The sequence below is a fragment of the Poecilia reticulata genome, linkage group LG5 (genome assembly GCF_000633615.1).
Source record: "Poecilia reticulata strain Guanapo linkage group LG5, Guppy_female_1.0+MT, whole genome shotgun sequence".
Lineage (NCBI taxonomy): Eukaryota > Metazoa > Chordata > Actinopteri > Cyprinodontiformes > Poeciliidae > Poecilia > Poecilia reticulata.
The window spans coordinates 32,692,239-32,706,168 of record NC_024335.1 but is presented as its reverse complement, the minus strand read 5'-3'; the positions used below and the strand labels follow the sequence as shown (position 1 = coordinate 32,706,168).

Below are 13,930 nucleotides of genomic sequence, written 5' to 3'. Positions count from 1 at the left end.
AAAACTAATCAGAATTGGTTAAGCTAAGTAAAAAATAGATACTTCATAGTACATGAAAATAGCAATATAAATGATTTTATATTGTATATTATTTTTCAATGATGACAGGTGAGGCTGTGCCTCACCTGCCTCCCTTGACGTCACTGGTTTGAGACCAATATCGGCCTAATCATTTTTGGTGTTTGTTGATGGTTCTCACCGTGTTTTATTTATTGTGTTACTTTCTGTGAAAGCACTGTCTTCCAATTTATCAGAGTTATCGAACAGTGCACCAAGCTCAGTTTATTCTTAAAATTACTTTTACAATACGTTTTTGCAAAAAAAAAAAAAAAGACACCCTTTTCCATCCACTTTCACATGAGATTACAACAAAGCACAGTAAATATTGGTTGAAACTATGCACTGATCCGATATTAATTAAACAATGACATGGTCTCGGATCCATAAGGGCAGATCTATTTAGTCCTTTATGCCTTGTGCTCTTGCTTTATTATTTAATTTACATTTAGAACACTTTCTGGAGTTGTTTATTTTTACATGTTTGACCAAGATAGTCATCCTGTTGCTTTTGTCAGTTTCTTTATTTTACATTGATTGTTATACTCCTAATTGCATTGACTGAACAAATTCAAGTTATGTTGGTTTGAAATGTCTGACCAAGCTTGTGAAGCTATTTGTGTATTTAAGTGTGTTGTGCCGGTGTAGAGATTTTAAAAAATAGCAAGTCATTACATTTATGTCTGTGTTTAAAAAAAAATAAATATTTTTAAGTCAATAAGCACTGTTTTTATGTATAAGATCTATATTGGCCAACACTAACCTTCAAATCTTGATATCATCATTGTAATGGAATAGAAAGAAGTAGATCAGTGTATCCCTAAGTGAAACATGACAAGAAAGGGAAAGAATCCTTTAGCAAGGCACTAAAGTTGAGCGTTGAGTCTGTTTTCTACCTGATCTAACTCACTCTCTTTATCTGGGTTTCCACACATAGAAGCCAGAAGACGATTAATGATTCCCACCCTCCAATTCCAGGCGCAGAATATTGTGGAAATTATGGCAACAGCCCCCCCCCCAAAAAAAAGGATCTGTGAGTGTGATAGTGGCAGTGAAATCCAAGAGGATGTCTGCTGAGAAGCGCATTTAGCTGGTGACAAATGACAGTACTTTGTCTTCCTGACAAGAGCCCTCCTTCATCAAATGTCCAACTTCACATGGAAATAGGAAATCACACATTATCACACTGACAAACAATTACAACCATGTCATTAGCAGCCACCCTGGGCCATGGAACCATTAGCAAAACACAATGTTGCACACCATGCTAACCATCAGAAGGAACGCAGGATGTAGATGGAAATGTGCTGATAAATCAATCATGACACAAAACAACCTGATCCTCATATTGGAGGAGATTTCACCTTCTTGGAACAGTGCACATGCAAGCCAGCTAAATAAATCACAAAAAATTATCTCCAGCTATCAAAAAGTTCTGATGAAAGATTACATCTTTGTTGATGACAGCCTAACGCTTGCCTTATATTAAAAGTCAACACTTTATCGAGTTTCTTTTTTTTCTGTACGTGACTTAATTAGATTGAGCATTAGTATTTTTTTAAGACATCTCCCGGTATCAGGATTTAAATGAAAAAAAAAAAAAAAAAAAAAAGCAAGCCTCTGTAAATATGGCTGCTTACTTCTAACACAAAATTGTTGACACCTAATGTAATTTCAGCGGGATATCCAGCTGAAAGCGCACCGGGTAATATAATGCTCTTAATGAGAATTCCTTCCAGCTTGAGACCTTGGTGACACAGGCATAAAGACTTGGCTTCTCTTTTTAATAAAATAATTGTTACAGTTATTAAAGATGAATCTCATCGCCGAGGAGGTGACAAAATAATTCATTACTAAAAGCAAAGGCTTTAAATAGCTGCAAATTATAAAGCCCTTCCCCCTCTGCCTCTCAAAAACACACCGCTAGATGAATGGGTTTGTTATTTCCTATAAATATTGGATATTTGCCATCCTTGAAAGGGCAGAAATATTGCAAATGTCTTTTGAGTTCTCGGAATCATAATGTATTATTTACTTTAAAAAAATAAAATAAAATTCACACCAAAAAAAGGAAAAGAGTTTTTAGTACTCATTACAATGAACAATGAGAACAATTTTAACAGCATGGGTCCCACATTCACTTAGTCCAACAGTAATAGTAGAATAAAAATACAATTATTAACTCATGCAGAAGCATTCATATTCATCAAAAACACAAAGCTTCCTTACCTTTAATTGGAATTCTGATTAACTTTAAAGTTGAGAATTGGATATTTTATATTTTAGACTCAAATATGTATTCTAGAGATTGATGTTTAGCCTGTATCCACCTCTCAGCTCACCTCTTGATATATGTAAGCAACAGAAATGAATGCTCAGGTTTTTGTTGAATTTCCATCCATCCATCTTCTTACATGCTTATCCCTAGTGAGGTGACCAGAGGTGCTGGTGCCCATCTTCAGCAGTCCTTGATTTTACATTAGTAGCAATAATGTCAATTAATATGTTGAAATACAATCAGGATTTAATTTTAAAAAACAACAACACCAGGGTTTCCCCCATAATGTTATAAGACTGACAGGCCCCAGGCCAAGCATTGTTTGTTTATTTTAAATAGGGTTTTTTTTATACACCAGTAAAAGTGAGTAAAAACAGATTAAGGTCAGTTTATAGCAGACACATTGAACTGGGCATGAGGGGGCTGAACACTAATTGTGCCATCCCTGCACCTACCTGTTAGCCTCACATGCTGTTATTTCCAAATTATGATTTCTGTTTTGTGCCCCTCCAAGTTTTTGTAACTTTTCACATTAACACAAAAACACTGCTGATGGACTGATTCATATTAGCCTGAATGAACAGCCACTGAAAGAAAAGTAACTGCGCTTTCTAACTTTATCTTGTGCAATACTTTGTTACACTAAAGTAACAAACTGATTTGTACATAAGTAGCACTGTGTTAAAGCTACAGTGACATGCCACTAACTACATGCAGTAGCTGAAGGTCAGTTCATATCATCACGCATGAAATAGCAGAAACATACAAGCAGGATCCGATCCCTGCCACCTCCACCCCTTCCTGTTCACAAACCTCTCCTACCTTTATGCATACATCCAATAAAAAGAAAAAAGGAGATATAATTTACAGCAGCAACACAGAAACTTCCCGGCATGCCTTTTAACTCGCCGTTTTTCACTCCCTCCGCAGCAGGATGTCCAGAGGAAATGCTTTATAAAGATCCTGCCGACATGAAGAGCCGCTTTGACTTACTGGTGCATTACTGTCTAAAAGCCAAAGTTATTTAGACCAATAAAAGGCTAATATATTGTTGGAGTGGAATTACAAAGAAGTTATCTCTGCCTTAGTAACATCACCGCAACCCCCTGATGTTGTTTAGATCAATAAGGCCCATTAAAGCACAGACCTCGAGCACAGATAGGGCTGCACAGTCACAGTAAAAAAATTCATTAAAAAATTGCTAACTCTTCCTTTCTCTAATACGTAAAAGCAGGTTCATCAAACGAACAAGGTTGAGGTTTTGAATGCAGTTTCTCCATTATGCTGTGCTCTTCTTAGCATTGTCCACCAGGTGATGCACTAAATCATTCAGAAAGATGCTGTCCATCTGTCCTTTAGGACTGATGACCAACAGCCGCTTAAGAGGACGCAGCAGAGCGGATTGTGTGTGTGTGTGTGTGTGTGAGTGAGTGAGTGAATGTGTGTGTGCATGCGCCATCTGTGCGTGCATGCGTGTTTATGCGCACATGACTTCGGGGAGTACAGACGAGACTCAAATTGCAGCATGCCGAGACATCAGAAGAAACCACAGGAAACAAGTTATGACGCTATCTCTATCAGCACACAAAATGACAAACAAGATTTTTTTTTGTTCCTTTTTAAAGTACAAAATGTCCCCTCAGGCAAAAACTCTGTCAATAGGAAGTTTACAGACATGGTGCATGTCAGGTGGCAGGGGGGTGGAGAAAGAGAACAAGAGTTCAACACATAAACAACATTTTTTTAAAAGAAAGGAAGAAGAGTCTTTTGCAAGCTTTCTCTTCCCTTGGAGTGTCTCTGTGGGGGCCTCGCAGACGATGGTTTTTTAGTCCCTGGTGGACGCTTTTATGACACAACTTGAGCTGCTGAAGTCACTACACCTCATCACCAAAAAAAAAGTAGATCAGTGTGCATAAAAAGGTGCCTGTGTTCACTGCAAAACAAAAGTCAACATACAAGTCCTTCCATTTGGAAATGATCAGGTCATTTCTAAATAAAATCAAGCTGATGTCTTGCAGAAATACATAGACTTTCTCACAATTATAACCACAAACCACAATGTTATTCCATAGGCATTTTATGTTCTGTGCAACACAAAGTTGCACAGAATTGTAAAGAGGAAGCAAAATGCTGCAACATTTTCCACAATTTGTATTTTAAACATTCTGAAAAGTGTAGTAGGAATGCACCAATCTGAAATTAATATCTGTATTGGTCCCAATATTAAAAAACTTCTAGATCAGGTATCATGACAATGTGCCCGATTCGTGAGAGCAGATCTATTCAGTCTAATTTTATGTTTGGTACTCTGAAGCGACACCATGCTTTATTATTTATTCTATATTTTATTAAAATTCCTAATTGCAATTTCTGAACCAATTGAAAGGTCTGTTGCAGCTTATTTTTTACATGTTTAACCAACTTATTTTTTTAGTCAGTTTGAGTTTATTTATTTTACATTGGCTGTTATACTCCTGACTGAACTGACCGAACTAAGTAAAGTTGTTTTTACATGGTTGACCAAGCTTGTGAAGCTAGTGGCGTTCTTAAGTGTGCTGTACTGGTGGACAGTTATCAAATTTGTAATTCAGTACATTTATGTCTTTGTTTAAAAAAAAATAGAAAAGCTTCGGCACCGTTTGCATCAGACCCGTATCGGCCGATAGTCAACCTCAGATATCGGTAGTGGAAAAATCTGAGCATTCCTAGTTTTGAGTCCCCAGGAGTCAATACTTATTTAAAAATTATCTTTTGGGGGTGTCTCTTTTTTCTCATTCTTTTGTGTGTCAAATAAAGCCCAGTTCACACTACAATTTTCTTAAGTATTCATGTCCAGCTATTTTTCTGCTTCCCTGTTGAGGCAAAGCATCCCTACAGCATGACTCTGCCACTCCCTACAGCAGTCGTATTTATGCAAATCAAGACTTCTGAAGGCCACCGGACACAGTGGATTGTATTTAGTGGCATCAGAGTAAGGTGAACAAATCAAAAATTTACACGTCTTTCTAGGTTTTACTTTTAAAAAAAATTATTTTCCTTCCACTTCAAAATATGTGTTGCTTTGCATTGCAATATTACCTGTATTCAAAATTAGGCTGGAGGTTACACTGTAACACAATGTGAAAAAGTTCAAAGAGCTCCAATGCTCCTGTAAGACACCTGAACTACTCACACAAACAAAAAGCTCCTTTTTAAAAGATCTTAGCATCACAGGTAACTGCAGGTGCTTTCATTTAATCCTTTAAGGATTTTGAAGCCCCACCATGCAGAACCGTGGGCATAGACAGAGAACAAAACATTCATTACTTTGACAGCTGGGCATAATAATAAATCAGAAGATGATCAACCATGATAACGTGATATTACCCAACAATAAATACGGCGCCAATGAAGCAGGCGGAGAACAACGTGGAGAAACGGGGAGAGGGAGCGTTCCAGAAAGAGCAAATCTTCGAGCGGCAAGTGTGAACATAAATAAAGTGTGCCACATCTTTTACCTTCTTCAATTATGTGCCTTTTGACATGCAAGCTGAGCGAGGTGTAATTAACATCTCAGGAGATAATGGGGTCGCCACTCACTGATCAATCTCGCACATATATTATTGTCCTTTTACCAATTGGGTTGGCTGTTATTCTGGCAGGGAAATATTCCAACCTCTTTTTATTATTATTATTTTTCCCTTTTGGATGGATTGGGAAGGAGGAGGGAGGTGATTTAATAAAAACCCTGGTAATAGGCCTAATAACTCATCCAATTGAGCTCATCTTCCACAACATCAATTAGGCTAAGACCCAACTTCCAAGGAGCATTGTCTGTAACAATAAAGAGTAAACCTAGCTCGATTTATGAAGGAGCTGATGTGTTTGCCATAATCAATAACAGGTTGTATCACAAGACAAGAGATGAACCCAGTGAATACAGTACAGACCAAAAGTCTGGACACACCTATTCATTCAATGAGTTTCCTTTATTTTCATGACTATTGACATTGTAGATTGACACCGAAGGCATCAAAACTATAAATTAACACATGTGGAAATATGTACTAAACAAAAAAGTGTAAAACAACTGAAAATACACCTTATATTCTAGTTTCTTCAAAGTAACAACCTTTTGCTGTATTACTGCTTTGCACACACACTGCATTTTCTTAATGAGTTTCAAGAGGCAGTCACCTGAAATGGTTTTCACTTCACAGGTTGTGCCCTGTCAGGTTAATAAGTGGGTTTTCTTGTCTTATAAATGGGGTTGGGACCATCAGTTGTGTTGTGCAGAAGTCAGGTGGACACACAGCTGATAGTCCTACTGAATAGAGTGTTAGAATTTGTATTATGGCAAGACAAAAGCAGCTAAGTAAAGAAAAACGAGTGGCCATCATTACTTTAAGAAATCAAGGTCAGTCAGTCCGAAAAATTGGAAAAACTTTGAAAGTGTCCCCAAGTGCAGTCGCAAAAATCATCAAGCGCTACAAAGAAACTGGCTCACATGAGGACTTTGCAAATACTCAGCCATTATTTTCTTATACTTCCTGCAGATTTCCTCATAGAAATATATTTAGGCTCAAGCAAAAAAAAAAAGGAGGCTAAACAATTTTACCACTGTGACGCTCTGAAGCTTTATTTTTGCTTGGCTTCATGGAAAGCTAAAGAAATCAAGAACTGCCGGTTTACTGCAACCAGCCATATCAACAGACAGTCTGTAATATAACACACTGCCTGTGAAGTTCAATATTTCTAAAAACAAAAATAAAAGAACTGGAGAAAAAAAAAAGTATGACGAGTAGTTTATAATATCAGGCATAATAGGATCAGTGCTTTGTGTTCCTGCAGGGATTGTTATAGGTTGTACTTTGAGTGTGTTATTAACTCAACGCTTGGTGAACACGTTATGGTTATTTTACAATTTAGACTTTAAACAGATGTGCACTTTATGTGGCATGTTCTCTCCGGAGTTTAGATGCCACTATCTTTATGGGGGAGGGAGCTGCAAGACAGGACAGGTCATAAAAGTTGCCTTTGAAACTTTGGGCAGATTAATGCAGACGTGACAGTGAGCGAGCAGAGATCAAAACAGCTCACCTTTTCAGCACCTTCTATGCTTACTGTAGCATTTGACATCCCGGCAGGTAAAAATCAGGAAAAGCAGGATGCGAACAAGTAAAAAGAGTTTTCCAATGCATGTTGAGTTTTGTCTTACCGTCCGTCTGGAAAAATGAAGTCTTTGGTCATAAAAAGATGTTGGGTCCGTTGGATATCTAAAAAAATAAATCAACATTGAGGATGGTAACTGTGACCATGGGACTGGAGGCTTTTCTACAGGTTTTTTTTACAGGTTTTGGGCGCCCATGACCGAAAAGTACGGTGGCCAACAGGTGCAAACAAAAACAAAAAGCGAATGCAGCAAACAAAAAGTGCTGAAAACGGAAGTGCTCCAGACCACTAGGGGGAGTCTAATAAACAAACTGTGTCCGAATTTAGGCTCTGCATCCTTAATATTTGCTGTATTACTCTTAAAATTACACAAAATGATTTTTATCTCAAATATCTGCTCGGTTCATTAATAAATCATCTAATTCCAATATTGCTCCGACGTTTTCGGAGCTGTCTGCTCCCGCTGCATTAACATCCAGCTCCCCTCGCCTGCTGTCAGCTGGCCGGGAGCTCCAGGTTCGGTTCACCGAGAGAGAACGCATGTCTCCCGGCAAATCGTTTTAAAAACTCCCGCTAGTTTTCCCCTATGAGTGGAGGTGAAACACAGATATTAAGTCAGGTAGTAGTAAAATCTTTTGGTTCACTAAAGTATTTAATTTATTCCTGAGCAAATGGGTTTGACTGATTAAAGTTAAGCCTTCAAACATAATCGTTTTATTTAACTGTAATGTCTTACTACCTGAGATCTGGAGAGTGTTTGAAAATGAATAATATCCCATGTATACTTTAAACATTTTAGAATCAGGCAGATTTCCTTTTTACTATGAAACAACCTTTATTACAAAAGGTGAAGAATAATAGAGAAATAAAGAGTAAAAAACAACAACTTTGAGTCCGTTTCTTTTCCTTCGCCGCTCTGTGCTTCACGTTGTCACGGTTGCTAAGCAACATAACACCGAGATGGAGGCTGGGCAGCTAGCCGGAGGCTACAGCTTCTCTTCTGGTCGTCCATATTCGTGGCCTTCGAAGGACCGTTTCTCACATAGACATAATAAAAGGACAATGGGCCGCTCTCCTCTTATCAATACATATTTATATAAATATATAAACATAAATAAAAAATGATTAATACTGAATAGTATACATTAGGCTATACATGTTTATGCACACACACACACACACACACACGTTTTCCAGCCTACGGGTTCTGGCTTCAGAGAGATTCAGCAGCTGAGATTGGGTCCAAAACCCGATACGAGATTCATCCGGGCTGCAGTGAATCTGTCTCTCCTTAAAGACATTTCTTCTTCTTCATCACGTCGTAGGAAACCTTCAAAACAAAAACGGGAGATTTTTGAGTTATCTTACGTTGACAGAGTGAAATTATTAAATAATTGCCATTATCACCTGTGTAAACTTTGCTGGTGAATGTTTAGATTTTTATAATATTGTTTAATGAAACAATATTATAGCCTACTATAGAAATGTCTATAGTAGGCTATTGTACCAGATCATCTAAATGTTGGAGAATGACTGAAACATTTGAAGATTTACAGAATCTCGGTTAGCTTTCAGAGCGGGGCTGAACACCAAGCGCTACAGCTAGCATTAGCTGGTGTTTCGCCAGTGGACATAAATACAGTATAGTAATATTCTAATCACAAMAAATACACAGTAATATGTCCATCTTACTTGCGAAAAGTCTGTCGAGCCCTCACGTCAGTAGTCCGTCGATCCGATCAACAAATTCCGCAGTGCTGAGACATCTTCCGCTGATTTGGTTGAGCAAAGCAGGAGGGACGACCGCTCCAAGAGAGCATTTGCGCCGTAGCAGTCAATCGGGGGGCGGGGAGTCTATGTCTATGCTTCGAAGGATCAGTTTCTCAGGGCCCTTGAAAGGATGCAGAGCCTAAATTCGGACACAGCTGTTTTTTGTTAGACTCCCCCTAGTGGTCTGGAGCACTTCCGTTTTCAGCACTTTTTGTATGCGTCTCTTTTTTGTTTGCTGCATTTTATTTGTAGTTGTAGTCTTTTTTGTTTGCGTCTTTTTTTGTTTGCTGCATTCAATTTTTGTTTGCGTCTCGTCTTTTGTTTGCATGTTTTCTCTGTTGCTGCGCGTTTGCACCTGTCGGCCACCGTACTTTTCGGTCATGGGCGCCCAAAACCTGTAAATATTTTCTTTCGAATGTTGTCACTACAACTTTAGGTTCGGGGACTTTGGGGATTTCAGCTGTTGCCAGGTGGTTGTGGTTTCTAACCCCTGTGAATACAGGGGGCCCACTATGATTATGTAACATGTGGAACCACCAGGGGTTCCACATGTTACATGTGGAACCCCTGGTGGGAGCTCACTATGGGAGCCCACATAGTGAGCTCCCATAAAAGGGAGGCTGGTGACCAATTGTCAATCTCCTCTGCTCGACCAGGTGTGTTGGCCCACGCGTTTGTGATCAGGTTTGTGTGTGTTGTTTTTTGTTGTAAAAACAAAACTTTTAATTTGTTTATACTAAGTCAGTGTTTGTGGTGTTTTTATATAGGGCCACATTTCATGTTTTGATCGGACGATTGCTCTACCTGGGCGTGCGGTTGATCGACGCTGCAGGTAGGCGTTGTATATTTTTTAACTGGTTGAATTGCATGTTTTTTATTTCAAAGATTTAATAGGCGTTTGGTAATTTTTTTGTTTTTCAGTTGTCGCTGCACCCTGCTGTTCTTTTAGAGTTTGATTTTCTTCCATTGTTTTTCATTTATTTTGTTTATCTATTGTTTTTGCAAATGCACGTGCTCTTATTTTGCAATAATAAATATTGTCGCTTTTAGACTGGTTGTTTTTATTGTACTATAAGTGGCCATAGCAATTATATTTAGTAATATTTTTTTTTAAAAAAAGTATATTTCCCAATTCTCTCATGACACAAACGATGGATAAAAATGGGAACAGTCCTCACAATTCCCAACACCATAATTCTTTCCCCTCAATATTGATAAATGACAATAATTTCCCATCCTTACTCCAAAACATCTTGTTTTATTTCAAAATTAGTAAAAACTACCACAGCCACTATCCTCTTAAAACCACCAGGTTGACGCTCAACTTAAGCTAAAGATTAGACATTTTCAACAAATCTCTAATTGTAACTGAACTGAAATCACAAAGTAGACAATCCCAAAGTTGAGATGGCATCCTCACTTGCAGTATTTTGGCTTATTGAGGTTGTGTAACAGCTAAAGACAATCTCAGGGATTCACACTATTTTCTCAGTGACCTGTGTTGACTTTGGTACCACCTCCTGGGCCAGACAGGAAGACCCGCTTAGTGAAGTCTCTGGTCGCCCAGAACGCAGCTTCTTACACAATGCCAGACGACAGGCCCAGCTCTCCCTCTCTCCAATAACTCATTTCCCATTCTCCATCAAACCTGGGGATTGTAGTGGAAGGGTGGAGACGAGAAAGATGGGGGGGGAAGAGGTGAGTGAGTGTGTGTGAGTGGTAAAGGAGGTGGGGGAAGGGTGGTGGGAGGCACATCCTGCGTGAAACCGCATCCTGAACAAGCATTGCTGCATCTCACTGTAAATAAATACACTCTCCTCCATGTAGCTTCCGTCAACTGTCACTGCTTTGGTTCCCAATCACCTTCAAGTCCAAACAGGAAAGTACAGGGAGGCAAGGAAGATGGCAGATATGGGCTTTAATTTGCTTCTCGCTGCACTTTAACCCTCTGTTGCACACAACTTCCTATACTCTCCCCGCTCTGACCAGCTGCCCCGGCTTCGCTCCAGACCCCGAGTCCTTCCTGTCACCTTTCATTACCACATTATCCTGGAGGAGGCTCCCCGTGTAGTCGGGAAATCACCATTTGGCGGCAGCCTCCCACCTCCGCCCCCTCCCTAAATGTCCTCGGTTATGCTGCATTGTGTGAGACGTTAAAGGCCATGCAAGACACCTCAACAACAGTTGAAAGGAGGACTGTGGCCTTGTTACCTGCTAATCCCCTTTTGTATTATAACAAGAGATGCGAGCGAACAACAGAGCATGGTGAAGATAATAACCAGAAAAAATTGATTTGTGTTACAACACTAGGTCGGTGTGAGAGCATCTGTTATTACATTTGCTATGAAAATTAACCAACTGGATTATAATTAAAAAAGACACAAACAAAAAGAGAAAAAGCTAAATTCACTGCTGCATTAAAGTGCGTCCCACTTCACATTTTTCTCAAGCTGTGCCAGAGGATGGCCCACAATCTGCATCGTGTTATTCCACTTGAACAAGTCGAGATGAAAATTGCGTGCAGCGGCTGACTGCAGCACAACAGGCCTAACCCATCTCAAAGTAAGCACTCCGTCTAGAGAGCACTGCACATGACACATCCTTACTTATTTTTAGGTTATTGTATGTCTGCAAAGACAAAATGGTTGTTCAAATTGAAACTTGCAGGTACAGACAGAAGCTATGACTAGATGACCAACTTCTTTAATACTAATTGGAAATTTTGCTGGACAATAATGTAAATACACCTTTTAAAGATCAATAAACTTTTGTTTCTAACGAACATTTAAAAGGATCCAGGACAAGTTGAACATGTTGGCTTAAATATGTTGCAATTTTCCCATTTCCTAAAAATTACTGTTTTTGATACGAAAAACTCCTAATTACTTAAAAAATTTACATTTTTTGTTATATTTTTCACCCCTGGAGGTCACCATTTTTTCACCGATGGGTTGATGACGCGTTTTGGTCCATTCTGTACTGGAGTCTACAGAGTAAACTTCATGAAGGCTAACTTTACCGGATTAGTTGTTTTGCATGTTGCGTTTGACTGGTGTTATTTTAGATAATGCCACACTGCGTCGCTATCGGCTGTATTAAAAAATAAATGAAAATGAAAATTGAGACAATCTACGTTTTCGCATCCACCTGAATAATGTGTAGTTGCGCCACTGATAACACTATTAATTAAATAAATAATAACCAAACAACCCTCTCTGGGTTCTTCACAGAAAAAATCCAGGAAGAATTATAGTTCGTATTTTCCGAACTTTAAGCCACAACCCCAAAGTTTTTTTTTTTTTTTTAAACCAGTAAACATACACATATAAGCCGCAGATATCTCTGCCGCTCCAGGTTTTCCACAGCGATGCAGCAGCAGCAGAGGGGGGCGGACATCCAAAATTTGAGTCATAACAGGTCAATTGAATATCACATTTATTATGGTTGAAAAATAAAAAGTTGCCAAGTTTAGATTTAACTGAACTCATTACGGTAGTTTCTGAACGGTAACTGTAACAGTAAAAGTGCTGATCCCTCGTGTTGCTACTAGCATGTGGTAAACCAGTGGTCCCCAACCTGTTTATTACCGCGGACCGGTCAAGACTTGGGAATTTTGTTGCGGCTCAGAGGGGAGAGGGGGATGAACAGTCAGATAAGGCTTCTGCATGTTGGTGTTCCCACCAAATACTGAATAATTTACCCTATTTGGGTTGTCTTGGCCCTTTTATCGCAGCTTGTGGGGTTTTCCCTGACTGGGAACGAGAATACAACCTGTTGAATGTGACAGGTAGCCAATCAGAAAGCGCGGTGACGTCAGAACAGAGGGGAATCTCAAACAGCTGACATATTACGCAACTGAGAGTCCGGTGGATATCGGAGATTATATGTGGAAATGTTTATTATTAAATCTAAAAGGTCATTATTGTTTATTCAGTTAAAAATGTTGATGAAAAAACAGTCACCTCCAAATCATAGTGCGGCTGCTCCCGTCGTCTTTCATCCACCGCCTTTTTTTTTTATTACATCTTTTATCTCTTAAGATGACACCACAAACTATCACTACTGCTTCTACATAGTCATCCGTGTTTGGTTATTCTATTCCATGCACAGCCTGCTTGGTCTCTACGTGGCGAAGCAGCTTGAAGCTTCATTCCCTCATTAGCAGCCGGTCGCCGCATGTTAAGCAGAGCGGCTTGTAATGTGGGACTCACCTACCGGTCCGGGATAAATCCATTCTGCTGTTTTTCTCTGGGCCTTTTCCCCTTTGCAAAGAAACTTTCCAAAGACATCTGATCTGTTTCTTACTCATTTTGCTGCTTGTGGGCTCAATGGCGGGCAAGTTACCAGACTTCCAATGATTCACTTCCTGCTAAAGAGCCCCCTGGTGGTTGAAGAAAAATCCACATATAAACGGCTTATAGTTCATACGGTAGATGAAAAAAAAATCTAAATGCTCTCTGGTATTGTTCAGGGGGCCGGACCAAATGTGGAGGCGGGCTGGATTCGGCCCGAGGACCGTAGTTTGGGGACCACTGAGTTGGACCATTACATGTAATTTACCCAGAATGCATTGAAGCATGAACAATATGGTGACATTCCTGTGAAAATATTTTATAAAAATTTATAAAAACTAAATAACCTAATTTGTAATTTAGTAATTTATTTCAGACAAAC

General features: G+C 39.2%; 1 protein-coding gene and 1 long non-coding RNA gene across 2 annotated transcripts in view; one reads left to right on the top strand and one right to left on the bottom strand.

The window, feature by feature from the left end:
* Nucleotides 1-13,930, bottom strand: part of foxp1b (forkhead box P1b) — a 361,422-nt gene that overhangs the window by 299,256 nt on the left and 48,236 nt on the right. The gene's annotated exons all lie outside the window — the stretch shown is intronic.
* LOC103465600 (uncharacterized) lies at nt 9,675-10,266 on the top strand. The gene is made up of 3 exons (XR_533823.2): nt 9,675-9,940; nt 10,024-10,088; nt 10,178-10,266. It is a non-coding gene; the product is annotated as an uncharacterized LOC103465600 (long non-coding RNA).